This window comes from Chionomys nivalis, chromosome 6 (assembly GCF_950005125.1).
Source record: "Chionomys nivalis chromosome 6, mChiNiv1.1, whole genome shotgun sequence".
Lineage (NCBI taxonomy): Eukaryota > Metazoa > Chordata > Mammalia > Rodentia > Cricetidae > Chionomys > Chionomys nivalis.
Genome location: NC_080091.1, coordinates 55,912,562 through 55,939,873, shown reverse-complemented (window position 1 = coordinate 55,939,873; position 27,312 = coordinate 55,912,562). Strand labels below are relative to the sequence as shown.

General features: G+C 42.9%; 1 protein-coding gene across 2 annotated transcripts in view; it reads left to right on the top strand.

Annotated features, from left to right (window-relative positions):
* Ppargc1a (PPARG coactivator 1 alpha) overlaps positions 1 to 27,312 on the top strand; it is a 630,833-nt gene that overhangs the window by 359,927 nt on the left and 243,594 nt on the right. The window lies entirely within an intron of this gene.

Sequence of the window (27,312 nt, the reverse complement as noted above, 5' to 3'; positions counted from 1 at the left end):
GAGGAAATGCATTTAGAATACTATATAATGCTGATGTACTGTGTAAACTCAGAAGTGAACAAAATTTAAATAGTTACAATATTATAAACATTAAATATTCATTTAAGAAAGTCATGAAGCTACCATATTGGAAAGATAAGGGAAGGAGTGATGTATGTGTATTGAATATGTACCTAATTCTACTCTTCCATATATGAAAGTCAGCAGATGATATCTGAGGAACAGCCTGATGAGATGGGCTATTATGATTTGCAAATAAGGAATAAAGGCAAGATTGAAGGTTTTTCTTTTTCCTGGCTTCAGAAATTGATCTGGACTCTGGCTGTTGATCTCCTAGGTTCACTACTGAGCTATTGGGAGAGGCCAGTATAATTGTGTTCTTTCCCTTGCTCTATATCTTCAAGGTAGATCACTCAATAGAAGGCTCTTTTTCAATAAACCAATGTTAGTATCAAAACAATTAATCACAATTAATTGTCTTCTATATGGGGTTCATTTTAAAAGACCCAAACAAAAAATATTTTGTAAAAGTAATAACATCATATATGTATATGCATACAAACATTAATTGACTGCTTGATTGATTTCTGGGTTAATTAAATGTTTGTTTTAACCTTGGGTCTGGGTTAGAGGATGACTCTTCTAGAGAACTCTCTAATCTTGGATAAGCTACTGTGTATTTCCCAACTCCTGGCTTTCTCATTTGTAAAATAGGCATAAAAGAATGGGCATCTGGCAGGACTAAAGGTTGACCCAGCATCCGGTTCATACATGAGTTGGGTGTGTGTGAGTATCTAGCAGTACCTTTGGGAAGAAACAGACAAGGAAAGCAGTTAATTGTGGTAGAGTCTTCTGCCTTTGAAGTGTATTTGCAATGTTAAAAAAACGTCTGTGACTGCTGGAGAACTGGATGAAAATGCTGGAGGGGACCACGGTATAGGGTAGAGAAGCTCAAGTGGGTGGAACTGTTTTGGGGTCTGCTGCCATCACCTGGGACTGGCATCGACTATAACTTGACTATCATAGTGTCTGACAATTACAGGGAGACTGTCTTGTGAAATGTCACAGGGTTTATTTGTTCTTTCAGTTATCCACAGAATACTTGAATGTTAGGGACACCCTGTAAGCCCTTTGGCAATTTCATGGCTATAGTTTAGAGATGGCCAACAGAAGTGGGAAGCTTGGCCTCGATCTTTAGTCTTTATCATGACAGAGACCTTGTCTTTATCACAGAGACCACTCCTATCCAGTTTTTCCACAAGGAAGTAGTGTAGACCGCTAGGTCACTGGCTCTTCATATGAATCCTATGTGGCAATTTCTTTGCTTTTAAGGAAGGCACCGCTTGCGACTGAGTGTTTTCAGGACATGATATATTATTTGATGACAGGCCCTGCTCTCTGTTGGATGAGGTAGAGATGGGCTCATAGAAACCTGAAGGTTCCTGTGGAGGAAAGAACTGGTTTCCCCATCCAGGGAAAGGATGTATTTCTCTCTCTATGGCAATCACCCCCGTATTTCCAGATCAGCAAACAGGAATTCTTGGGTTGCTCTTGGGTGTGTGTGGGGGATCTTCCTTCTTTCCTTCTGCTTTGAGGCAAAGTATTATCTTCCTCTTAGGGGAAGTGGGAGCTTCCAGTTCAGTGTACCTTGTTCAGGTTTATGGGTCAAAGAGTCAAAACTCATCTCTCATGTGGAAAACACAAAGACAGACAGATCCACGTAGAGATGGCAGCACACTTAGCATTTCCCTGCACCGAGCAAAGGTTTTCAGTCCCAGAGTTTTGCAGGGAGAACATTTTATCCCAAGCTCCAGACACTTCTATGGTGTGAAAGAGTAGGGGTTTCTTACTTTAGGTTGGTGGAGGGTTTGGGGGGAGGGAAATGGAAGCAGCATGTCGGGGTGGGGATCACTTCCACGGACAAAAGCGACACAAAGAAGAAGCCAAAGTGTTCCTCGGATCAAGATGCTATCATGGGTCAGTCTTATCTGGGAAATGAAATGCGTACATTTTATATTTCCTGACTATATCCCAATAAAACTGCAGATAAAGGGGCTAAGCAACCAGGAAAAAGAAGTCCTAAAATAGGCAATCAGTGGATGGCATCCTAGGAATGGTTGGGCATGTGTGGTCACGTCCTTTGAACCCTTGGAACAATGTTGAAGAAATAATTATCCAACCACTCCCATTCATGAGTGTGGAAGTGGGAGGATGCAGTTAGCTTTCTGTAGGGCATCCAAACCCACATAAGTAGTGGAAGATAATTTTTATTTCTCTCCTTCTCTGGCCTAAAAAGCAACCACTTTCTTTTTCTCGTGCAAAGGGAAAGTTAATCTTTTTTGTTTCCCAGTGTTTTCCAGGGTCTTGGCACCTCCTTATCAGGGGTGTGCTGTGACAGTGTAATCCTCCTTTCAGGAGAGATTTGCTTTAGCTGAATTAATTGCATCCTCTGCACAGGATGGCACTGTCGGAACCCGGACTCCGTAGTCCACCAGTTTGTCTCCCATTGACGGTGCCTCCAGACCCTCCAGCAGCCATGACCACAGATGCCATGGCTTTCTCTATCGCCTTTCCCTCCCCTTCCATCTCAGAGTACTCTACACTAAATCTGGTTATGTGTTCTTCCCAAATGTCTGTAGAGAAGTCTTTGATTCATGTCTGCCCAGTAACAGAAAGCAATTCAAACCTCTGCTACGACTGGTCAATAAGAATGTTTTAACTTTCTCCTTTTCATATTCACTTCAGTTTCCAAATCTGTAAAATGATAACTGCAGTTACAACCAACACCATCAAAATCACCATCAATGCCATCACCACCACCGCCATCACTACTGCCACCATCATCACCACAAACACCGCTACCACCACTGCCACCAGCACAAATGTTGCTATCGTCATCTCCCTTATCTCAATATCACCCGTTAAGAAGAATGCAGAGAATAGGTGTCTAAGGGGCTCTTTTCACTCAAGGTTGTCTTTGCTATGAGAAGCTAGGTTTTGCAGGAATAGGGCTCCTTAAAGGATCAGGATTCAAGAGAGGAGTATAGAAATCATAATAGTGACTGCGAAGGTGGGATTCCCTGGAAAAATTTGTGAGTTCTAAAAGGTTAGTTGGCATTCCTTTATGGCTGGTGAACGAGGGCTACACGTGCCCACTGAAGAGTGAGAATCCATGGGAAAAAATGCCAACATCATTAAGAATAGAGTTTCTCTTTTGTGTATGTGTTTGAATTCTTAATTTTCAGATGTAATTGTATCACCAATTAAGTGAGTGAGAACAATCTATAAAACTAAAGAAACGCTATTCTTGTGGAAAAATATGTGTACATAAAATTAGAGCAGTCCACCACTGCGCAGTTTTAATGTTCTCTTAGATGGTGTAACTGTGACAGCTGTATTCACATTTCCATTATGGCTCTGTTTTCTTTCATTTCTAGGAAGTGTTTCCCTTAACAAAAACTCTAATGCTTTATTTCAGCCTGAAGGGATAAATCTCATGCAAGATCTGTTTTAAATGATTTTTTTGAAGTTTTGAAGAAATAAAATATTTTTTATTGTAATCTCATTAATTTTTGTGGGAATGTGTATGCTAGGATGATAAAAAAATTACGAATGAACTTTAGAAGTTGAAGCTTTCCACCTGCCTAGCTCTTGGGGGCCTTGCTTGCAAATGGGGAATAGTTCAGAGAGAAAAATGACAGACTCTAAAGGAGACAGAAGTGAAGAGTCTGGGATTAGGAAGGAATTCACGGTCATTTTGCCCCCCCCCCCACTTCCAGCAGTGACCCCGAAGAATAGGCGTAAAGTCAGTGCATGGCAAACTCTCAGTAGTCTATCTAACCTCATTTACTAAGAGGTGAACTGGGACAAAGGTCCATTCCTCCTCCAGCTTTAAACTAAACATTTAAAAACTGAGTGTCACATAAAAAGCCAGGTGTGGGCAGCGCATGTGTACAGTCCTGATACTACCCTGGAGACGGAGGGAGAAGGGTCATGGGTTCGAGGTTCACCTGGGTTACACAGTAACCCAGTAACTCAAGGTCAGCCTTGGAATATGAACTGACACTCTGCTTCAAAAATATGTTTAAGAATATATAATGTTTTTATGATATCTTTTAAAAAAGAAAAATCCCGTAAATTTTGTGTAAGAAAAAGCAATAGTTTCCTGGCCTACCTCTTTTTAATTTAAGGCCCATTTCTTAAAGATAAATAGCGTTACCAATATTGTCTTTTAGTGTATAGCACGATAAAGCCTTAAATCTGAATTAAGCCGCTGCTTAACATTTAAGCATCCTGGTGATGCTAAATAGTAATTCAGGTGAGTGAGTGTTTTCCTGGAGTTGAGGGATAGAGAAAGGGACAGTTTCTCTTGTTTCAGATAACCTCACCCTAGACTAGAAAGGAGGAGGCCAAGGGACAGGCAGGCGCAGGACCTGTCCACAGTCAGCTGATGACACCCTAAGCTGTACGTTGGCTTAGGTGCCCTTTTCATCTCCAAGGCAGCGCTGCTTGCCTCCTGGGGCTTTTACTTTGTCACAATTCAAGCACCCACTGACTGCTGCATCCGAGAAGCTTGGTCTTTTCTGTCAAAAGTGAGGCTGTTTAAAGGTGACCATTTAAGTTGAATACAATAAAAACAGTTTGTTGATATTTAAGACAGTGTCACGACTAACCCACCTATAAAATTATAACATACCATATAATCGACCCAGTTTGGAAAGAAAATAGAAAGAAACATACAATTTGGATTAGAAAAAAAACTAAACCATTTTTCATAGAGGCATGAAGTACAATTGGTAGGAGCTCTCCAGAGTCAGTGTCAAATACCAATACTGTCTCCCCACATATGGTGATTTCTTCAGTTTGTCATTTCATGGTCATTGGGTGAGAATCAGAGCACTGTTGCTTCAGGGTTATGGCTGGTTACAGAAAATACTGTCATAGCGAGATAGAAGTCTTCTCGGGCTGTGAAGATCACGATCATAGGAATCAAAATTTATGGAGAGGGAGGGGGAAGGAAGGAGGGAGAGAGGGAGAGGGAGACACACACACACACACACACACACACAGAGAGAGAGTAAGAGAGAGAGAGAGAGAGAGAGAGAGAGAGAGAGAGAGATTATCATAGGCTGACACATTTAAAATCTAGTCATAGACCTAAAGGAGCTTGATCAGGGAGCAGCTAAGCCATGCTAGGTCAATTTCACAAACTGAAAGAAAACCTAATTGGCTTAGACAAGGACTTGGCAAAATTATTTTGTGAAGAGCCAACTAGTAAATATTTTGGCCTTTGCCAACATAAGGCTCTTGTCGAGATTCCTCAGCTCTGCCTTCATAGCAGACACGAAGCTATGGGAAATGCAGAAACCAAGGCCTGTGGCTGTGGTCTAGGAAGACTTCATTCATGATCACAGATGTTTGAAAAATAAAATATACTTTCCTGTGACTATTGTCTTCAGGCACCTAAAAATATAAAATTATTCTTGATTCCCAGAGAGTACAGCAGGTAGTATGCTTAACTCATTGCACTCTACTGACCAAGGGCTTCAGGGTCTACCTTCTGAGAAATGCTTATTGTGTTCCAGAAAATGGGTAGAGACAACTTACACTATCCTTTCTCCCTAAGTTTGTAGTTTCTGGAACGCTGGTGCTTTCTGTTTTGTTTTAGTTTCTATGGGTCTGAGGTCATGACACAGATAAGGAAAGAGCAGCGTGTGATCTTACTGTAAAATCCCATTTCCTGCTCTCCAGCAGATTAAACAGAGGAATTGCCACTGCATCACACAGACCCCTTATGGAACATGTTTGCCCTCATTTCTAACTCACAGGCAGTCTCTTGGTCTGCAGCACACTCTTCATTCTGGTTAGCTTCGTAGGGTGTACACATTTCTCCTGTGTATCCTATGTATCTTTGGGTGTTGTCTGAGTTTCTGTCCTGCCTGGTTCCCACAGTCATTAAGTCCCAAAGAAATTACACAGAGGTCTACATTAGTTATAAACTCATTGACCTAGTAGCTCAGACTTCTTATGAACTCTTATAACTTATATTAGCCCACTATTCTTGTCTGTGTTAGCCACGTGGCTCAGTACCTTATTTGGCGAGGCAGTCACATCTTGCTTCTTCTGTGGCTGGAATAGGACTGCTGAATAGTATTTCCTTCTTCCTAGAATTCTCCTGTCCTCATTGTCCCGCCTCTACTTCCTGTCTGGTTGTCCCACCTATACTTCCTGCCTGGCGACTGGCCAATCAGTGTTTATTTAAAATATAATTGACAGAATACAGACAATTGTTCTACACCACTTGGAGCTTTAATTTCTTCCCATACATAGGTAAATCTACTGCCTAACAACCCCAGATACATATCCAGTTCCTAGCTATGTGTCCCATTTATCACCTAGAACGGTCTTTCTCATTTCTAACTTATACAAGTTGACTGGTTCCTGACACTCATTATGACAGAAATGTCATATGCTAATGTCATTGTTTCTTCTCCATAAAACTCTTTTGCATATTATAAAACAATACTGATACACACAGGAATAAAAGGGAAGGACTCCAGATCAAAGGCAAATGGACTCCGGCTGCTTTGTTCTTCCTGCTTGCCATGGCAGCCTGCCTCTAATGTAAGAGTTGGTAGGGCTGACATCCAAAGTCACCTGTAAGGTTTGATGTGATAAGGCCAATTATTCTTATAATTTATTGCCAATAGAAAATATTTACTCATTTTGTTAATGTGTGTGGACCCTCCTAAGTGTAAGTCATTGACTGTCATGTAGGAGGGCGCTTTATGCCTTGAAGGTGAAAGCAATGCTGGTATTGGTTGAGCAGTTGGTCCTTCTTTTCCCCTGTAAGCCATGGGGAGCTTTGACTTTAAAATAAGATAGGTACTTCAGGAGATAGAGGAATTTAATGAAAAAATTAAAATCTAGCTTGAAAGTTTAGTTCCTTCTGATCTACTGGGTAGCTGGAGATACCAATTACTCTTAACTCAGTTAATTTGCAAAACACTTGCTTCCTTCCCAGTATATATCTTCTACACATAAATGTCTGTAATGTCCATTTATCCTGTCTTTATCTAAACTGTTTTGATGAGGATCTATTCTCTTGAGTGACCTACTATTCCATGATGCTAAACTAGAATTATCTTTTTAAAAAATGCATGTCAATGTTGATAGACTCAATGCTTGGAGAGTCTTTGTGAACCAACATAGACTGAATACAGGCTGTGGAGATAGCTGGGCTTAGGAGGAGCTCTGTGTGTCTTGAGTATGAGTAGGGAACAGGTACTAAAGTTATTAATTTGATCCTCACTAGTATCATCGTTACATAGACATGTTGAATCTAAGGAAAGCAAAATGAGAGAGTGAGAGGAGATATCTCACTGGTTAGGAACACACACTCTTGGGACACAAATTTCCTGGTAGCGATTATTGGTACTACCACCCAAATTTACTATGGGGTATCTGTGAGACCCTGAATGTTTCTTTGCTCTACTCACCTTCTCTGTAAAGAGGCACTCCTAAGAGCAGCACCCTTGCAGTATTCCTGTGAAGTCAGAATGAACTGACATGTAGGAAGTACCTGGCACATATTAACTGTCCTACAAATGCCACAAATGATTCTTGATGTCAGTGATGGGCACCTGCTCCAGACCAGGGCTGAGACTAGATTGTGGGGTTGACCCTAACTCTCTGCTCTGTTTGTTACAGTCTTGTTGTAGAAGATGATGTTGGAGTGCAGAATTAGGGTACATGAAGGTACTGTGAAGGTCTGTGGTTGGAGCTTTGAGGAAGCAAAAGCTTTGAGGCTGAGTGTGCCTTGAGGGCAAGTTGGGTTTATAGGAGACAAGTACCCTCCAAGGTTCATGTAAGCATTGCAGACTAAGACCACACAGACAACCACAATTCTATAACCATTTCTTCTGGAAGTCATTCTGCTAGGTCTGTGAGTCCTTTTCTGACACCATATTTCTGAGGTCTCTCTCTCTCTCTCTCTCTCCCTCTCTCTCTCTCTCTCTCTCTCTCTCTCTCTCTCTCTCTCACACACACACACACATACACACACCAGGCATACATTCATCATAGATTTGGTTCTTAGTCCTCATCCCTTGCTGCCCTCTCATTGCACAGAATTAATATGTGATTCCCCAAGGTCCATGGGATTATAAGTTCAGAAAGGGCAGAGTCCATGTTCCTTGATATCCACTGCATCCCTTACAGTTGGTGTAGTGCCTAGTTGAGGGTAGGTACTCAAACATTCTTTCCTTGAGCTTCTTTGTCTACAGACTCTCCAGTCAACATTGTTCATCTTCTTGTTGACTCGGTTCTGTTTCCCCTTCAAAGTCCTAATTTCCTTCTTCCCTCTTCCTTCAACATCAGAGCTAGATGTAGGCATGGAGTCCCAGTCATAACTCTTTAGAGGCTGATCAAGTACATGGCAGCCCCTTCTTCATTAGACTATGATTTTCACTAAATAATGGTTTTCTGGGGAAGACACAGAGTTGTCCTTTTTCAGTGCTACACGCCCTGAACTCTGCAGACTGTCAGCCTCCCAGTAGGGCCCAGCGTGTGTCTGTGATCACAAAGGGGCTGCGCACACCTTGTTCTCATGCAGGATCATGCATTTCTTCTGTAGCTACTCGGCCCTGACTCTTCTGGTTAGTAACTGGTGACCAAGGGTAGTGGCAAATGTCTCTTTCCTCTGTGTATGGCAGCTGGGAGATGCATGGCTTGGCCTCCACAGTTACTCTGGCAGTTGGGATCAGAGAAATCAAGAGCTGATCATCAAAACGGAGATCTGGGAAGTTGGAAGTCTGGAATCAACCTTAGGGCTTAAAATGAAGGTTTTCTAGAACAGAGGTGCTAATACACCATCCTGAATTCCCTTGGTCAATTTAATTAGAGGCCAGGCAGACTTAAACGTTTTAAAAATCTAGCCACAGGACCTAACCCACAAAGCCTCCCCCTCCCACCAAATTCAAGCCTTCGGAGTTCACTTTCCTGCCACATGCAATCCTGGCGTGGTGACCTTTTGCAGATTTTACATCTCAGGCTGCCAGCTCCGTTCCTGAGCATGATCTGAATATTGTCCTTATGAACACACACAGAACGATGTTAAATCCTCCCACAGTTCTCGTTTTGCTTTTGGAAGTATGTGTGTGAGAGAAATCCTTGAGGAGGGGTTGTTTTGATGCCCGCATATGCCTGGATTTCATCTGTTTTTAAAATGCATATTTAAAGCTAACTGTTTACTCCCTGACTGCTTCAAAACCAATGCAGAATTTCCTACTAATTTGGATGCTTCTTTGCATTAAATATCTTTCATTTTTTCTTAGCAAATTGAAATACTTGGAACATTGAATTTTTATATTAATAATATGTATGATAGAAGCTGATAAATGTGAGATTAATGGCCAAAAGAGACATTTCAGACGGATAATTTAGATTTTTATCATTTATTAATCATAGAAAGTAAACCTGCTGTATAAGTAATTTTAGTTTTATCAAGAAGATAAATTGTCCTGGCTAATGAATGTATAGATATTCTATGCCAAAGGCATTTGGAGTAATCTGTTAATCATTTAAGTGTGTCAGGGCATATGCTATGTCTTCATAAGGCAATTAAAACACATAACCTTCTCCACTGAAATGCGTGTTGGTCTTCACCGCCTAAAGCAAATTAAAATGGCGTTTGTCTTAGACTATGTTTTAGCGGCGCGATATCTACAGGCGAAAACATGGAAGACTATAGATGTCGTGGCAAAGGCAAAGAAAGACTAATTCGGTGTCTCCTACTTGGGGCTGACTTGCAAATGACTCTCAGAGAGGGGCTGTGTTAATGAGCGAGGAATTTCTGGATCTCAGTGCACCTGCCATCGTGGAAGGAATCTTGGCAAAACGTACCAAAAGACATCCCCATCCCAGTGCCTGGGGACCTGCATCTGTAGTTCTCATTAGCACTAATGGGTGCTCCCTGAATACAAACCATCCTCTCTGATGGAGGGACAGACCCCTCAATAATATTCTTGCTCCATTTCTTTGGCCTGTGAACACAGCCTGGGCTGCATTATTGGGACTTAGGCAGCGCCGTGGCGCCATTTCACTAATAGAGATTTGTGCAGGGTCTTGTTTGAAAGGGTCGCAATTCTAGTTCAGAAACTCTCTTTCAATGGGAATGCATTTTTAAGTGTTAATATTCCCTTTTTAACGTGTGTGTGTTGTTGTTTTCCCACAAGCCAACAACAGCTGGTGTCGCGGGAAAGAAATGGCTCTTTTACTCACTGGGCCATAGTTCACTAGTCTTAGATAGACCTCTCACCTCATCCCCAGATTCAGGGCTCGGCCTCCGTATTGCTGGCTTGTACAGTTCTGGCAGAAATTTGTTTCCAGATCCTGTGAGGAAAGCTCTCCACAGAGAGCTTCAGGTGAAGCCCTGATATGACCTGAAGGCAAAGAAAGTAGGAAACAGGTCCAAGATGTTCTGGGAAATGAAGTTTGAAGCTCAGAAAGCAGGCTCCTGATTCCTAGGGTCAGTGGGACCCTAAGATGACAGAGAGGTATGACATGAGCCTGATTTCTAGCTGGTCTGCAGTTACCATAGTGAGCATTTGAGTCATGGACAGATGAATGAATGGACTGAGAGATTTGGTATGGTTTTGTTTATTTCTTTTATTGGCATCGTAACTACCCACAGCATCAGTTTCCTCCTGCGTAAGAGGGAAAATGTTTCTTCAGACCTCACAGTGCCTTCTTAGGGTATCAAAGAGTGTGAGCCCAGGCAGCATGCAACTTCCGCCTTCACTCTTCCTTTATCCTACGGCCTTAATTTTCTCGGTTGTTCTTTCTTTGTTGAATTTTCTTCAAGTATTTTTATCCTCAAATAAAACCAGGTTCTCTTTTGGAATGGAAGCCTGTGCATAGCGTTCTGTTCTTCCTTTCCTTGCTTTGGGGGCCTGAAACTCTTCTTCGGTGAGAGAGGAGAGTGGTGGCCAGAAGCAGCTACTTGGACAGTTGGCACGTGGGCACCTGGCCAGGTCTGGAAGGCTGGCTTGCTCCTGAGTGCTGAATAGAGGCTTCCTGCTGGGTAGCGTGTTAATAACAGCAGACTGCCAGGCAAGGCCTCTTGATGTTTGCAATGCACAGGTCCATATCAGCGATATGAATTTCCATGCTAGTATGATGCTAAATAGGGATCCCGAGGCATGGGAGGGAAGAGGGAACACGGAGAGAGGTCACCAATGTGAACGAAAGCCTAGGACTCGAAGAGTGGCAGACTGTGGAGATGTGCTAGCAGTGGGGGAAGCTTGGGCTGCAGCTGCCCACATTATTCTTGGTTCCAGCCCAGTGCCCACTCTCTCCTCTTTCTCATTGAATTTGATGCTTTATGGAAGCTGCAACGTCATAAAAATAACACTCTGCTTCATCCTTCACTCCGGGATCTCAAAGCCCTCTATGGACATTAATATTTATCGCTAGGCACCCGGGATGTCGGGTGAGAAATATTATCCCAATTTTACAGATGAGGAACTTGAGATTGGGTGGTTAAGTGACTTGGCAGAAGTCACTCTCCGCGTACTGAGTGGTGGGACCATACCCTGGGACAGATCCCAGAAAAGTATGCTGAGCCCTTGCAGAATGGGAGAGTGTCCTTTGTTTAATGGAGGAGGGACACATTGGGGGAAAAAAGGCAGGACAGGGTAGGTGTCTCATCTGACTTGAAGTTCTCTCTTGCCAGAGTTGTGAGAGCTGCCTCTCATGGACTGTTTTCTTTCTCACTTCTCTGCCAATTAAATCTGCCAGCTCAGGATCTGTGGTTGGCACGTAGCAGATAGCTTTTTCTTTTTTAAAAAAATAGAACTTTCAGCAAGGATGAACTGGACGCTTGGGAGAGGGGAACCTCTAATGGTCAAAGAAGGGGGACATGCCTTTGAAAGATAACCTGAAGACTAAGAAAGCCAGGAGGTAAACAGCCCCAGATCAAAGGAGTTTTAGAGAGGCATTTAGAGAGGACAAAACATTAGTGATCAGGCCAGACTTCTAGAACTTTGAGCATGTTTTCATCTTTCATGTGAGATCTCTCAGGAGATGCACAGGGGAGTTCAACATTCCTCTGTGTAAATATGAGGTCATTTGCGCCAGGAAAAATGCTTTGATGGTATTTGTGGGTGAGGTCTTTCTTCTGAAGAGATCTGTTTGGGTTGGTAATAGAAGGACAATGGCGCAAATTTTGGGCTAAACACTTAGTCCTCTGTCAAGAAAGACAAGCACATGTGTGGTAGAACCATTGTTTCTCTGCTTTGCTCCCACTCTTTGATCTGTGGTGAAGCTGACACAGGCCATAGAAGACATGCTAGCAGGGAATGGACTGACTCTGCCGATGGGGACCCTGCGTTAGTGGGGGGCAGGCACAGGAATGAAAAATTACGGAGATGCAAGAGGAGTTGTAGAGATGGGGACTTCGTGCTATGACGACCCCATGGGAGAAATGATCTCTGCTGAGGTGATTCTGCTCACAGAGTACGTTCTTCTCACACTGGCCTTGATGAAACTGGCACCTTTAGACTATTAGATGTAGGTAGTGACCACCTGGTTCCTTTTGGAGCAAACAGTAGCTGTTTAGAAATGCTTGATCTAGTTGAATACAGTCATGGACTATGGAAATTATAAGCGGCATTGAGAGTGGAGGGTCTTGAGTGGATATTACAACAGTGTCGTTGTCATTTGTCACATGCTCTGGAAAGTATTAGGGAAGATGGTGAAGTAATTGTGTTAGGTGTCAAATCACAGAATTTCAAAATTTCTTGAGATCCTTTAACAAAATTTTGTTGTTGTTATTTTGATCAGTAGCGTTGGAGTGATGTCCTTGGATCGAGTCTCCACTGGCTTTACATCTTACTAGGAATAGAAAAAAGGGAGGTTTGTGGCATGAATGCTGTCTGCCAAAGTCTTAACCAGACCATTGCCATCAACTCTATGGTGAAGATTCTCTAGAGGCAGCTTGTGCAAACAGCAAGGCGAAGGGAACCATACTAATTAGTCATTGAGGCAGTGTTCTCCCCAGACTCTCTGGAATTCACGCTCCAGTCAGATTGCTGGCCCAAGGCTGCATCGTTGAAGAGTTCTTTATCTACCCTGGGTAGAAGTAAATAGTCCCCTTTCTCTTGGTCTCCAGTTGGTTTCTAGCCAACTGTCTGTGAATGCCAGTTTAGAGCAACTGTTCAAGAAGAAAGCTGTAGAGGCGAGGATACCCGGACCTGGAACCAGGCTGAACCACAGGAGATGACTCAGCAGCTTAACTGTCTTCCTTCCTTCCACTCTAAACACCCCTCTCGTACAGCACCGTGGACTGGAATATGCTCTTCTTCGCACCCACACTCTCTGAAGGAGAAATGGGTTTGCATATGATGTGTACAGTGCTGAGAAAAGTTTCAGTGCCTACAGCGGAGGAAGGACCCATTTTCCGCTGACTGACGAGTCCTAAGGAAGTAGAAAGGGAATGGTCTTTGCCATGTTTCATGCATTTCTAATCCTCTCACCCAGCTTCTCCCCTGGCTACTCTTGCTCAGTGTAGTGTAAGCTGCGAGGTCTCTGCCTGCCTGCTTGCTCCAGTGAATTGAATCAAGTCATCAGGCCCATGCTGGCTCCCAGCCAAGGTGACTGTCCTTTAGAGCTGTGAATGAGTCGAACTCCCGCCCACCCATTTAAGGCAGAACAGCAGAAAGTGGGTCAGTTTGCAGAGAAAGTTTATCAGAACTGCCTTAGCTCGTGGTTGGGGTCATTTTACACTGATGTCTGGGAGCACCTTGACACATCCTGGAACTCTTACATCTTTTTTTCTTTCTTTCTGTATTCTTTAGAACAGAAAACCAATGTTTATGGTATGAAAATAAAAGCAAGTACTCTAAGAGTTAAATAACTGCATCAATCTTTATTACAGCCTTTGTCCTTTGGTAGATACCCTTATGGTTCTCAACTGTAATACAGGGTTAAGTGTTGTCTTAAATACTTTACTATTGCTGTGCTCAACACCCTGAGCGAGGCAACTTAGAGAAGAAAGAGTTTCGAGTTTCCAGTTCCAGAGGGAAAAGCATCCAGCCTGGGGAGGAGGGAAGACAGCAGGCAGGCACACTGGCTAGAGCAAGAAGCTGAGAACTCACGTCTTTACGGATAAACATGAAACGGAGCAAACGGAAAGGAGATTGAGGCTGTGAGCTCTCAATGCCCACTTCCAGTGACATATTTCCGCCAACAAGGTTGTAAGTCAACAATCAGGGACCAAGTCTTCAATCGCTGAAGCATGTGGAGGATATTTCTCATTCAAATCACCGTGAATGTCGTGTCCCGTAACCCTCACAGGCAGCATCTGCAATGACTTAAGTGGGTTAATTCATGTCCAATGCTGGCCTGCCCCACTTGACATAGATGAGACACTTATGGGCATTATGTTGAGTAGTGCGTGGTCACTGCCGTAATTCTTTATAAATTAACATAAGGACTTCCAAGGAAGACCTTATGAAGCATTTCCTATTTCCTCTCACCAATTAGAGTTCCGTTACATTTTCATTTTTATTTAGTGAGTGTGTGTGCAAACACCCGGAGGGCAGAGGACAACTCGCTGACATCAGATTTCTCCTTCCAGCACACCGGACTCAAGGACTGAACTTGGGTTGTAAGGTTCCCTAGCAAGGCCTTTTACCGGCCAACCCATCTTGTAGGCCCTCCCAGCCCCTCACTCCCTCACTGAAAAGAGATAATTCATTTGAAAAAGTTCAAGGAGCCAGGCCACTGTGGTTACTGACAAGCTGAATGTTACACAAGCATCTCTTGCATTCCTTCCCCCTTTCCTGAATTAATGTCTGCTCAGCCTTAGAAAGTCTTAAATATTCATACGCCGTGTTTGGGTGCCTTTGTTTCTCCAGCGCTTTTTTATTTTGTTGCTGCTGTTATTCCACAGAAGTACCTTAAAAATAGCATAACCCAGCATTAGACAAATGTTTATCCGATTATATAGGCACATCAACCGAGCAAACGTAATAAGGTAGAGTTACTAGAAATTCTAAACATGAGAAACAGGCATATTAAAATGAATGAAAAATTACAGGTATTACTGCTGTAAGCTGTTTGTAATATTTTTAAGGATATATATTTTCTGTAATCCTGCCCTGAAGTGAGTTGCCTATAACATGAAAGAAAGCTAGCTTCCAGGTCTGTCCATGAGACAGGACGCAGAACCAGCAGGTACTCTCAACTCTTTGCTTGTTGATTAAATCTTTGGCTTGGGTTTGCACCTTTTTTTTTTTTTTTTTATTCCACTCTCTGGACTTGAGTCAGACAGTTTGGTGTCTCCCATTGGAATCTTCAGAGCTTCAAAGTCTATGTTAAGGTAAGCCTGAAACGCAACTTCAGTGAGATTTTTTATTTTTCCTTTTTGGATTGTCAGAACTGGATATTCTCGGGGATGGAGCTCTCCTGGCATGACTGTGATGGTGTACTTTCTTGGTCCCCAGAGCAAAGGGGTAGTTCCAAGCCTCATCCCTTCCAGCTTGGAGACACAGACAACAGGGAAGCAGCTGTCTTTCAGTTGCTTCCACTTTGAAGGAAATGGTGACTTTAGGTCACGTTGTCCTAGATTTGGATGGCTCCTGGGAATAACGTCGAGGAAAGGGATTTTTGTTACAGAGGATGAAGATGACTGGAGGGAGGTTCCAGAAGGGGAGGTGGAAGGCAAACTTTCCCCTTGTGGTCTGAGTCTGCCGTGGTGAGAGCAGATGAAAAAAACTAGTGATAGGGTTGTTTTGGGAACAAGAGTGTGTGACAGCCACAGCTGTGTGGGGGTGTGGGATGGAGAGTCCTGAGTGAAGGGGCATACTCAGTACAGTCAACCATTGCCACTTCCCTCCTTTCTCCTCTCCCACACTGGTGACTTCCCCAGAAGTCATCCAGGGCATTCCAGGGGATGAACCATTAGCTGGGATGTAACGTGGGCAAAGGGCTTGCTCTGCCTCTTTGTGAGGACAGTGCATTCCCCAGGACACCTGTCTCTCCATGGAGCCTGCAACCTTGACATCCCCACCTAAATAAATGATACTTGGGATGGATTTGCATCAATCCCCTGGATAAGTTCTGAGGAAAAACCCTGAAACTAACCAGTTTGCTAATCCAGCTGGCCCTTCCCTTGGAAAGTCCAGGGTGGGGTCCCAGCCGGAAGCTCCACGGAAGCGTTGCTCCTGGTAACTCGATTGGGCTTCATGTGCGGATTTTTTCCCTCCAGACAGCTACCACACTGGCAGGTTCTTGTTGGTCGAAGTGACCTTGCTTGATTAAAATAAACTTGGCAAAGAGCTTTCAGGCAGGGAGCCTATGATGAGTTTCATTGGCAAAACACCCTCAATAACCCCTCCCTGTGTATATGCAAGGCCCACCCACTTCGCTTCCCTTTCCTCTGGTCACTTGTCCTTAGCGTATAGGCACATTCTTACTTTTATCTTTGCCTCTCAGTCTGCATTTCCTCCTGGTTGACCTGAATCCTCTCTTTTGTTTCCCTTCCCAGATTTACTGTTTATCTCATAAACACAAGGAGGGGGCTGCCGATCAATGCTGCCCTAGTGTGTGATGGGCAGAAGGCCTCTCGGGCGGGCGTGTTTGTGAGTGCGAAGGCAGCAGAGGTAAATTAGCTTGCAGATTTCAGCAGAGACTGTTATCAGCGTCCTCTGCCAAGGATCATGCAGAGTGCCAAATTACAATTGATTTCTCAATAAAATTGAGTTCAACCTTCTCCAGTATAATCCGAGACAGAAATGACAGAGAACTGTCTCACTTTAAAATTTTTATTCTTTTCAGTCAATTTTGTTCTTGGAGGTTTATGATTGTTATTAGCCTTGGACCATGAGGTACTCGCTTCCCTTGTCTTCCAGACTTCCTGAACCAGGGGAGGTCAGCGGAGGAAGTTCAGGCACCAGATTTCCAGGCCTTCCCTCCTGGGCACGGTTTCTCACCTGATGCCATAGGAAGATGAAATCAGCCTTTAGGACCCCAAAACATAAAAATATGTGCCCTGTGTTTTGAGTGGCTCATGCTCAGAGCATCATAGGCTGTTCATGACAGGTTGCTTCCTTTTTATCCATCCCCGCTCCTGCCCGCATTCTTGTGCCTGCTCAAACGCACATGCTTACCCCCTATATTCTGCTCGGAGCCCATTGCTTTGGGAACCACTAACCAACCAGCCTAATTAAAACACCTTTTTCCAATTGCTGGAGCAATTCCCTGAATGCTTTTCCTTGCCAGTGCCATGCTGAGCCTTCTCAGTGCGCTACCGGCGTTCAGTTCCCAAAGAGAGACACCTTTGCTGGACAAGAAATCAATTCCTTTTGCATCATGTTCTGTCCCGACCCTGAAAGCACGCATCTTCCAGGAAACCAGGATGACCTCAGGGAGCTGCACACATGCCACCCTGAGACATCACTCTGACTTCTACCACCACTATGATCTATCTCCAAGGCCATGGCCTTCTTTTCCACTGCAACCATGTTGCTCTCTCTCTCTCTCTCCCTCCTCCCCTCTTGAGTGTGTTTGTGTGCTTGTGTCTGTGTGTGTGTGTGTACACATGCACACGTTTGTAGAGGCCAGAACTCACAATTAGATGTCTGCTTGCATTGCTCCTTATCTCGTTTTTTAAGACAAGATCTCTCATCGAGCAGGGAGCTCAGTCATTAATTGAGCCTGGCTGGCACTGAGCTCCAGGGAAGACTTGTCCACTGTGGGTGCTGCCATTTCCTACTTGGGAGCCTGGACTATGCCAGTGAAGGAAGAGAGCTTAGCAATGGCGTGCATTCATTCCTCCCTACTTCCTGATTGTGGATGTCATGTGACCAGCTGCTTCAAGCTCCTGCTGCATCCACTTCCCCAGCATGGTGACCTTACTGTGAGTAAAGACAATACCGTTCTCCATTACTTTACTCTTCTTAGGGTATTTTATTTACAGAAACAGTAGAAGAAGTTAAGACAGAGAACCATCACTATGTGCCCTGTCCTGGCTCCCAGTTATAAATGGAGTACCTAGCTTTTCCTTGTCTAAATATGTTTTCTTACATAGTTAATAAAGTATGGTGATAGTAACTCGTTTCCCAACTGAGTGAAATCACGTTTTTATCATGAGAGCTAAATACACATGTACAAATGTAAACAATGTGAGATGTTTACCCAGTTGAAAAGATCTTTAGGTACCTCCCACAGCAGAGTGTAACTTGCCCCTGAGAACAGAAAGAACTCCTGTGAAGACACGGGCCCGGCACACTCTGCCTTTGGTCTAAAGCAAAATTTTACCAAGTTGTTCTCTCAGATGGAGACTTCCTGTCGCAAGCACGTGTAAGTGGTCACGTAGGGTTTTCTTTAAGTTTTTGAAAGATGACGTTAAGAGAAACTGTGTTTCACTCCCTTCAAATAATACCATCAACAGAAAAATGTGCTTTGCTACCCCCTCTCCCCTCGCGCGCCCTAGCCCTGCCCCAAGATATCACTTCTGAAAATCACATGCACGTTCTTATAAGTCCATCCCTGCAAACAGCTGGGCTCCATAGCCAATCCTTTTCTACTGGAGATCTCACCACTACTCTTTAGCAGCCTCAGTCAGCTGAAGACTCAGATCTCTGTCATCCCAAGCACTTGTCATGTCAGATCAGGAACCAGTGTATAGTTTTCTGATTTACTACACAAGAATTTCATTCCATCCGTATCTTCATGGTGCTCAGATGACTGGAGCATCCTCATGTCCAGAGATTTGTTTAGCTGAGGAGGTTGTTGGCAAGCTGGCTTAGCACCCAGTGCAGTGCAATCACTTCTATACTTAGGACCCACCACCCTGTAACAATCTGGAAATAATAACAATTTGCTATTGTGCTCTTACCAGGTACTCGGATATTAGAGGACATTATCTCATTTTATCTTTGCGACTAACCCGAGGCATTATCTTCAGGCTCTCAAGTAGGGAATGGCACTGCCCACAGTGGGCAAATCTTCTCTCCAGCTCAGTACCAGCCAACCTCACTGAATGACTGAGCTCTCAACTCAATGATAGATCTTGTCTTAAAAACAAGATAGGGAGCAATATATGTGTGTATGTGTTTGTGTGTGTGTGTGTGTGTGTGTGTGTATGAGGAAACTGAGGCAGAGAAGTTGCTTATCTTGTGTCATGTCACTCTGAGTGACAGAAGGGTAAGATTCAAGCATGGGCCTAACTTTGTAGCCTGTGGTGATGGATCTTAAGTGTCCACTTGCTTGGACTGAGAGATACCCAAGGTTGGTTAAGCATCCTACTGGGTGTATTTGAGATGATTAACTAAGGGGATTTTCACTGACTATGATGGAACCATCCCATCATCAGAAGATAGAACCAGGCGGGAGGAAGAAGCTGACTCCCAGGAGTATTATCCCCCTCTGCTTCTTGACTTTTATGAAATGAATATCTCTGCCCCACCACTCCATTCCAGCATAGTGTTCTGGCCTTGAGTTTACAGTAGCTCTCTCCCTAGCTCCTATAAACTGGATATTCTTGTGCGATTTGTCTGGATTCTTCATGAAACACAATATACATAACAATAGGAGTTGAATGTTTGAGAGCTTAAAGTTTTTCACTTCCTTAATCCTTAATCCTTCCTTCTCTCATTGTAAGATGGTGTAAAAGAGAATCGAACTCTTAGGGTTGTTGTGATTTTTTTTTTTAACAAGGTGGGTAAACTTATAGTAAGAAGCCCTTAGCAGAGTGCCAGTCCACAGCCACAGCACTGCGCAGGGAACAGCCCTCAGTGTCATTGATCACTTATGAGAGAATTTAGTTTACCAAATTTTCTGTTTCTCTTAAATACAAGGATGTGTCCTTTGGAACCCTCTCTCTTTTCTCCAAACGAGCAGGAACTGTACCTTTAATTAGGTTCCCAGTTCTGAGTATAGTATCTGATATTCTGTAAAGCAATTGTGTGGATGGGTAGAGTTCTATGGACAGACTAGGTCTCCCATACAATGCTGATTGGATTTGGTAGCAAGGCTGATAAAATTGCTTTTGAGATAAGCTGGTTGTCAATGTGCATTTAAGAATCACACTGCAATTTGTAGAACCGGGTCCCACAATGCCAGAGAACAGCACAGCCAAAAATACTTCCTTGAAGCAATGGAATTAGAAAGGGAAGGTGATTAAGGAGCCAGACTGGCTGCTTTACATGAAGAGGGAAGGAGCCACACTACTAGAAAGCTCGGATTCAGGGGAATTAATTAGTGACTTTGGCCTCCCACCTAAGCAAATCACACAGAGAAACACTTACAGCCAAGGCCAAGCAGCTCTTGGCTAATAGAGGAAGAAGGCTACACAAGAAGCTAAACCAAAGACCACTGTCAGTCACCAAACCACATCATAGAAATCAGCAAAATCATAGTACTTATTCCAATGATTTTTTTTTCAACCAGGAGCGAAGAAAATAATTCATGAAAAATTTGCTTCAAAAAGTATAAAGTGAATATTAGGAACCATGGAAATGAGTAATTCTGTACACAGTCAACCCTTGATTGAGCACAGTAATGGAGGAGAATAAAGACAAATCAAACTTTGGATCATCTTCAAGTTATTGCTTTTTTAAAAAAATGCTATTTTGCTTCCTCCCTCGCAGAAGAGCAGCAAATTTTCTAACTCTATTGCTAATGTCCCACGGGGATCCTCGGGTGCTCACCTTTAGGATTGAGAGGTGAGGTGTCAAAAGAGCGAGCAGACGTTGAAGTAGGTCGTTCTGGGTTTGAGCAGGTGGAACCAACCATAGCCATGGAAATGAAAAAGCGAGTAACCTACAAATAACCTTTATAAAGCTAAATGCCCTCATGGAGGACTTGCAAAGATCAAAGAAAAGAAAAGTATCCATTGATGTCCAATGGTTTTCACTGTTCCTTCTCCAGCAGGTGCTGGGAAGCAGAACACATAGGGCTCCCACAACTACTTCCAATCTGGCCTCCTCTTTCAGCGGCCACAGCCTGCAGAGACTCATTTTTCCCTGCAGGATTTCCCCCCAGATTCACCCAAGTTGCCTACCTGGCATGCTTCCCTCAAATCTGTCCTTAATTTTATTTTACTATTTCAAAACAGATCCTATATTTTGGGTGGGGCATTTCTCAAGTTCTCCCTTTCCCTAGTTATCCCAATAAATCAATTATGGCTCAGGAGACACCAATATGAGAATTTTTTATTTTGTGTAAAGTTAAGAGAAAAGCCATGAAAATTAATGTGTTTCCCCACTATAAACATAAAGATACTTCAAAATTCCCTAAAGACATGCGAAAGAACAGAGTGCCATTTCCACTATAAAACATAAATATGTCACACACTCACTAAAGACAGGAAAACATCTTAATTTTCATTAACTAAAATGAATTCATCAAATGACTTGACTGAGGGCTAGGCTACCACTTAGAGTAGAGCACTTGCCTGTATCTATAAGGTCCTGAGTTCAGTCCTGAGAACTGAAAAATAAAGCAAAGCAGATTTTACAAATTAAACAGAAAATTAAAATTAGTTGGTTGGTAATAGATGAGAGGGTGTGTTAGATTGAGTTTGATGGGACAGTTGAGGGGCTCTGCGTACAGCTTGGCAGATATATTTTAAAGAAAACCAATAGCAATACTAAAATTCCTCCTTCATAAATCTCATCGGCCCATATTGGTCCATTGTCTCAGGTACCATTTGGCACGAGAGGCATTTCATTGATACTGTAATGTCCTACATAAATCCCGCTTGAGCCCTGATTCCACAGGATACCACATTGGTTTATTAGTTTATTAATTCTCAAGATTAAAGAAATCAAGCCACAAATTCTGTTGACTGAAGGAAACGCCCCATGCAGATGACAGCAGCTAAAACACTAGCTGTGACTATTAAAAAAAAAAAAAAAACGATGAAAGCTGAAGAGAAGGAAAGTATTGTTCAGAACAGAGCTGAGGAAGAGAGACTCGAAATGGCCACTGTTGTTGGGAGAGGATCTTGGAAGAAAGAGTGGAGACCATGGAGTGGGTGTTTGTAGGTTTGTGTTAGAGCACCATCTTTCTTAAGGAAAGAGATGGATAGACAGATGGATAGATAGATAACAGAAAGATAGATAGATAGATAGATAGATAGATAGATAGATAGATAGATAGATATAGGAAATGGAAAGGGTGACAATAATGATGTGAAGCAGAGAAGCAGACCTGGGGAATTTACATAGTCTTGGATCAGATAACATCAGAGAAAAAAAGGGATTTTAGCTGAGAGGTGTAACATATTGCTTAGCATCAAGACTGATTATGAAACTAAAAGGGAAGGTACTAGAAATGTGGAGGGGCACAGGAGGAAAAGGGATAAGAATGTACATTATATACTTTATATATGGTATATATACTATGTGTTATATTGTATACATTATGCTACATCATATACAAGCGTGACGAAATGATGAAAACCTTTACTTTGCACAATAAATATACACTCATTAAATTCACCATTAATTGAAACCTCTGTCTTCTAAGACAGTTGCCTCTTCCCAGCTATTCCCATTCTCACATTACAGTATTTCCTCTGCAGAAGAAAGAAACGTTTAATGAGTTAAGGAACTCGCCTCGGTGCACATAGCTGGTGAGTGGAACTGAAGTCTTCTGGCTCAGTACGCATTCTTGGAGCTAGGGTGATTCCTTCCGTGCAAGAATTAGGATGTGGGCTATTGCTGAATCATCAGATACTACCCAGGGAAATTAGGAAGCAGTGACCCTGCAGTCTCTGAGCTATTCCCCTCAGGACTCCTGTGCTTGGTAGGGCTTAAACTATATGTCCGTTTAGAAAAGTTTCCCCTCTCCCCTCCCCGGAGCATTGCCTAGGAAGTGCGGAGGACAAGTGCAAATAAGGAAGTGTCCTTGGCTGTCGTGTGTGCTGCCTGTGTGGAGTTTTGAGGACTCTTGTCCACTTGAAAGATTTCTTTGGGTGTTGTACAAGTGGCCTTCCAGCTCCCGGAGAGTGGCATGTACATTCCAGTGACCAGACTTGTCAATTAACTGGGTGGCTTGTGCTCTTGTGGAACTCCGTGTTGCTGTGTGTCATTTTGAGATGTGCCCAGTGCTCTTAAGGCTCAGAGGTTCTGCAAACGGAACTCAGGATGTGTGATGCCTGCAATCTCAGAGTGGTTGCTTGGGCCTTAAGCTTAGATTGTTTTTGCATGCCGCCTTTAGGCTTCACGATGCCGTTTTCTGGAAGAATACAGCCTGAAAAATGCTCCTTGGCTAGAAGGGAAGTGTGAATTCTTTGCTAATACAAATCCAAGAGGGCCTTTGTGACTCCATGTGAAGCTTTTGGGAAAGCCCCTATGATTTTGACTAACGATGCTTTTTTTTTTCCCTACCACTTTCTGCTGTGCTCGCAAGCACCGAGACAGTTGTTTTGAGAGAGACTTGTCACACTACAACTCAGATTAGAATCCAGGTCTTTTAAAAGAGGACAGCCCTGTGAGAGAAATAGCCGACTGAGATGACAAAAAAGCATCTCATTTGCCTTCTGTGTTAGCAAAGAAAAGCGGAAGAGGAGACAAGGGCCAGCACAGCAAAGGCGGAAGGGGTTCTTGCTGAGTCCAACTGCCATTTTGCTCAAATAAGCTTCAGCCTAAACGTGGTAGTTGATGTCGCATAGGATGCAGCTAGGGTTGTGTGGAGAACCGTTTGACACTGCTAGGCTTTTGTTTGACATAGATACGCTGTCCGTACACACTGATCTCAGAATCAGAAACTGTCCGCTCTTTGTCCTAGAAGTGAGGCTTCTTTCATATGTACCTTGTCCCTACTTTCCTAAGTGCTATGAGGAACAGAAGAGGATGAAAAAGCAAACAAAATGCTATTAAAGTCTCAACTTTCTAGCTATACACTTAACCGGCTTAAGATAAATTAGCAATCGTAACTAGCATTACCATAAAAACCTTAACTGCATTAATTGTTTAACGTATTTAATTCTTGTCATTTTTATTACTAACCCCATTTTGCAAATAGATAAACTAAATTTCATAGTTTAAAACTGGGCAAACTACTACCACATGAATCACTGAGGGTGAGCTGGCGGGCAGGTTGTAGGGAGGTATTGAAATCATAACATGGTATAGGTCATTCATATTTAAACCATCTGAAGAAAGGTATTTCGTATTGACAGAGGACAGTTAAGCCAAGGAGAGATTTATAAAAGGAGTGGTCCCTCTGTTGAGTGGTGCTGCAATCTTTTTGGGGCCAACAGTAATATGGAGAAGAAAACTAAGAACTAGAAAAGAGCCATTGTTTGAGAGACAAAAGCTTTGACTGCTAGTGCATAGAATTCGAGTCAATTCTCTTTCACTTGGGCATAAGTGTGCTTGAAGAGGTTGAGCAACATGGGCCAGGGAGAGTGACAGAGGGGACCATCCGTGCTATGCTTTTAGGAAGATTAACTTGGCAGTAGTGTGTTGGATGGAGTCAGGGGCAGGGTAAATAGGTGAACAGGAGAAAACAGGATGAGATGGTCCACTGAGTTTCTGAATTCAATTGGATATTTTCTAAATTAAAGTGAATTAGCTTCTGGTTCAGTGGGAGAGCATAAAGGTGGGAGGGGATGAAGAGAAAGTGTCACTGTGTCACTGACTCCACTCAGCTGCCCTTATGGCAGATTGGGAAATCATGAGTGACAAAGACCAGAACTTTGGGCCAGATCTTTTACTACGATCATTTATTACTATCATTTACTATTAATGATGTCTGTGAAAGTTACTTATTTATTGTTTATGCACAGTGTTAATAAAAGTCACCAAAATAAACAAAGAGAATTCTGTTGATGAAAGTCATCATGTAGGATAACAAAGAAAAGCACCTACTTAGGAGCCATGAGTGTTATAAACTTTATACGGCTGTGCTCTTTAGAATTATGACCCCAGGGGCATCATTTATCTTTATCATATGTTTGAACTAAAAATAGAGAGGCTAATTTATATTCCGACAGGACACACCCGGGTTTATCTACTCTCTGTCATGATATTTAAACAAATTTATTTATTTTTCTGAAAGGATGACTTTTGACTGCAGGATCATTAAGATGTTGACATTAGCAAGAAGACGTGAACCAAGGTTTTCGTTCAGCCTGTTTTCAGTGACATTTGTGGCTTGTATCTACTGCATGGATTCTTTTGTTTCCCTCTGAACCACACAAACTACTCTAAGATGCCAGGAGCTTAAAGAATTTGTGGAGTCAAGGATTCTCCAGTGTACTTTAAATTTTAATAGTCACTGATAGAGAGCTCAAGAGGCCAAAACACTTGGGAGTGCTGGACCTCAAGCTTTCTTCGTCTCCCATAGAATCCCATAGAAGCTGCTCAGGCTTTACCACGGGGCAAGTGTAGAGACAGGGCAGGTGACTGCTTGAAATAGATTTTTCCCCCTTCCTTTGTATGCATGTTTTCTATTGGGGTAACTGGGCATATACATTTTTAATATTAAGAAGCCTTGAGTGTTAATTTAAAAAAGTCAGCTGAATACATATAAGTCTCCTGGGAGATCAGGCTTTAGAATGCTGAGTGGGCTTGGTGTATGATAAAACTTTAAGAAATCTTTTTTATTTCTAGAGATTTCTAAAGACATTTGCTTATCTGTAGTCCAGATGGCAAGCACTGACGATGAATACTGAACTTAACAAGTAGGTAAAACCATGGCTGATAGAAAAAAAGATTCCAACTGTCTCTTTGATAAAACACTCACATGATGTGAAGAAGAAGGAGAGACCAAACTAATAAAGATGTAATATAAAGTTTGACACCCGTTTCGTTGTTCAGAGAGTCTGATTTTTGGGGAGGCGCTTCCTTATGAGTTGTGTGCAAACGTGAAGATATTATTTCTCAGATGTATACTACCTTCTTATTTGAGACAGGGTCTCTCACTGGCCAGGAGCTTATTAATTAGTCTAGGCTGGTTGCCCAGCAAGCCTTAGCAAACTATCTGTCTTCGTTCTCAAGCACTTAGGTTGCAAGCACAAGCCATTGCACCTAGAACTTTTATGTGAGTTGTGGGGTTTAAATTCGGGCCTTTGGCCAACACTGAGCTGTCTTTCTAGGCACTTCTTTTTAAAACTTTTATTTTATTTTATTTTTCCTTGTCTCTATGCGTATTCACATGTATATGTGTGTAGGTGACAACAGAGGCAAGTGGAGTGCATTAAGTCTCTTGGCGCTAGAGCTGCAGGTGTTGTAAGCTTCTTCTTGTGAGTGCTGGGAACTGAACTCTGGTCTTCTTTGAAGGCAGCAAGCACTCTTAACTGCTGCGTCTTCTCTCCAGCCTCCCCCTTCTTACAACATTTTATTTCACAACCCAATACTCCAGAGTAGCAGTCTTTGACAATTAGCATAGTTCGTATACATCCACATTTGAAAATAAAAATTCACCTTTCTACAGTTGCATATTATACTCTGAGGTCCACCCATGCATGGGCTCAATGGTATCTCTCAACCGTATCACAACAGCCACATCCACAGACCATATGCGGTTCTGAAGAGAGGTCTCTGTAAATTTTTTTTCTCATTTAGGTTCTCTAAAGGGTTTGTAACCCTCCACAGGCAGAAAACCACTGGGTTAATGGAAGGTGGCCCTATCAGTCAGGATTCTGGCAGGTAACAGATGGTGCGCTCAAATGGGGTTAGAGTTTAATGAAGAGACCATTTTCAAGAGTGTGGGGAAGGGTAGAGGAAACCAACAAGTGGTGCCTCCCTTCAGGCTAGCAACGGAGGGAGACCTGGAGATGCCAGAGGAGCAAGCTGGTTCTGTGTCCAGAGAGCTATAGCTATTGCCAGGGAAGAGGATGCATTTCGAGAATGCAGGCTTTGATGGAGTAAACACAATCTCTCCATGATAAGCAAAGAAGGCATATGAGGGGGCAGGGTACCCCACTAAATTGTCTTCTTGCCCTTGACTTTATTGGTAGTGCCTTCCTATGTCTCAGCCTACTCAAAGGTCAGGCCCTAGAAGCACAGAGGGTAGAGAAGGGTACATCAAGGATCCAAGGAACTGGACAGAATGCCTTCCATGGGGACACTTAGTTAACACATTTTATTATAAACCCAAGGGCTGCTCCCCTACTGCCAATGGGGACTGCAGCCAAGTTCTGCCGTAAGAACGTGCTCTGCTTAGAAGCAGCTAGAACCTAGATTAATGCAAATGCAGCTTTATGGTTTTCAACCTTCAGCTTTTTGAAATGGTTTCTAATTCTGAACTATAACCAGCTCAGGGTCAGCCGCTTAAAATTAATTTCACGTTAAG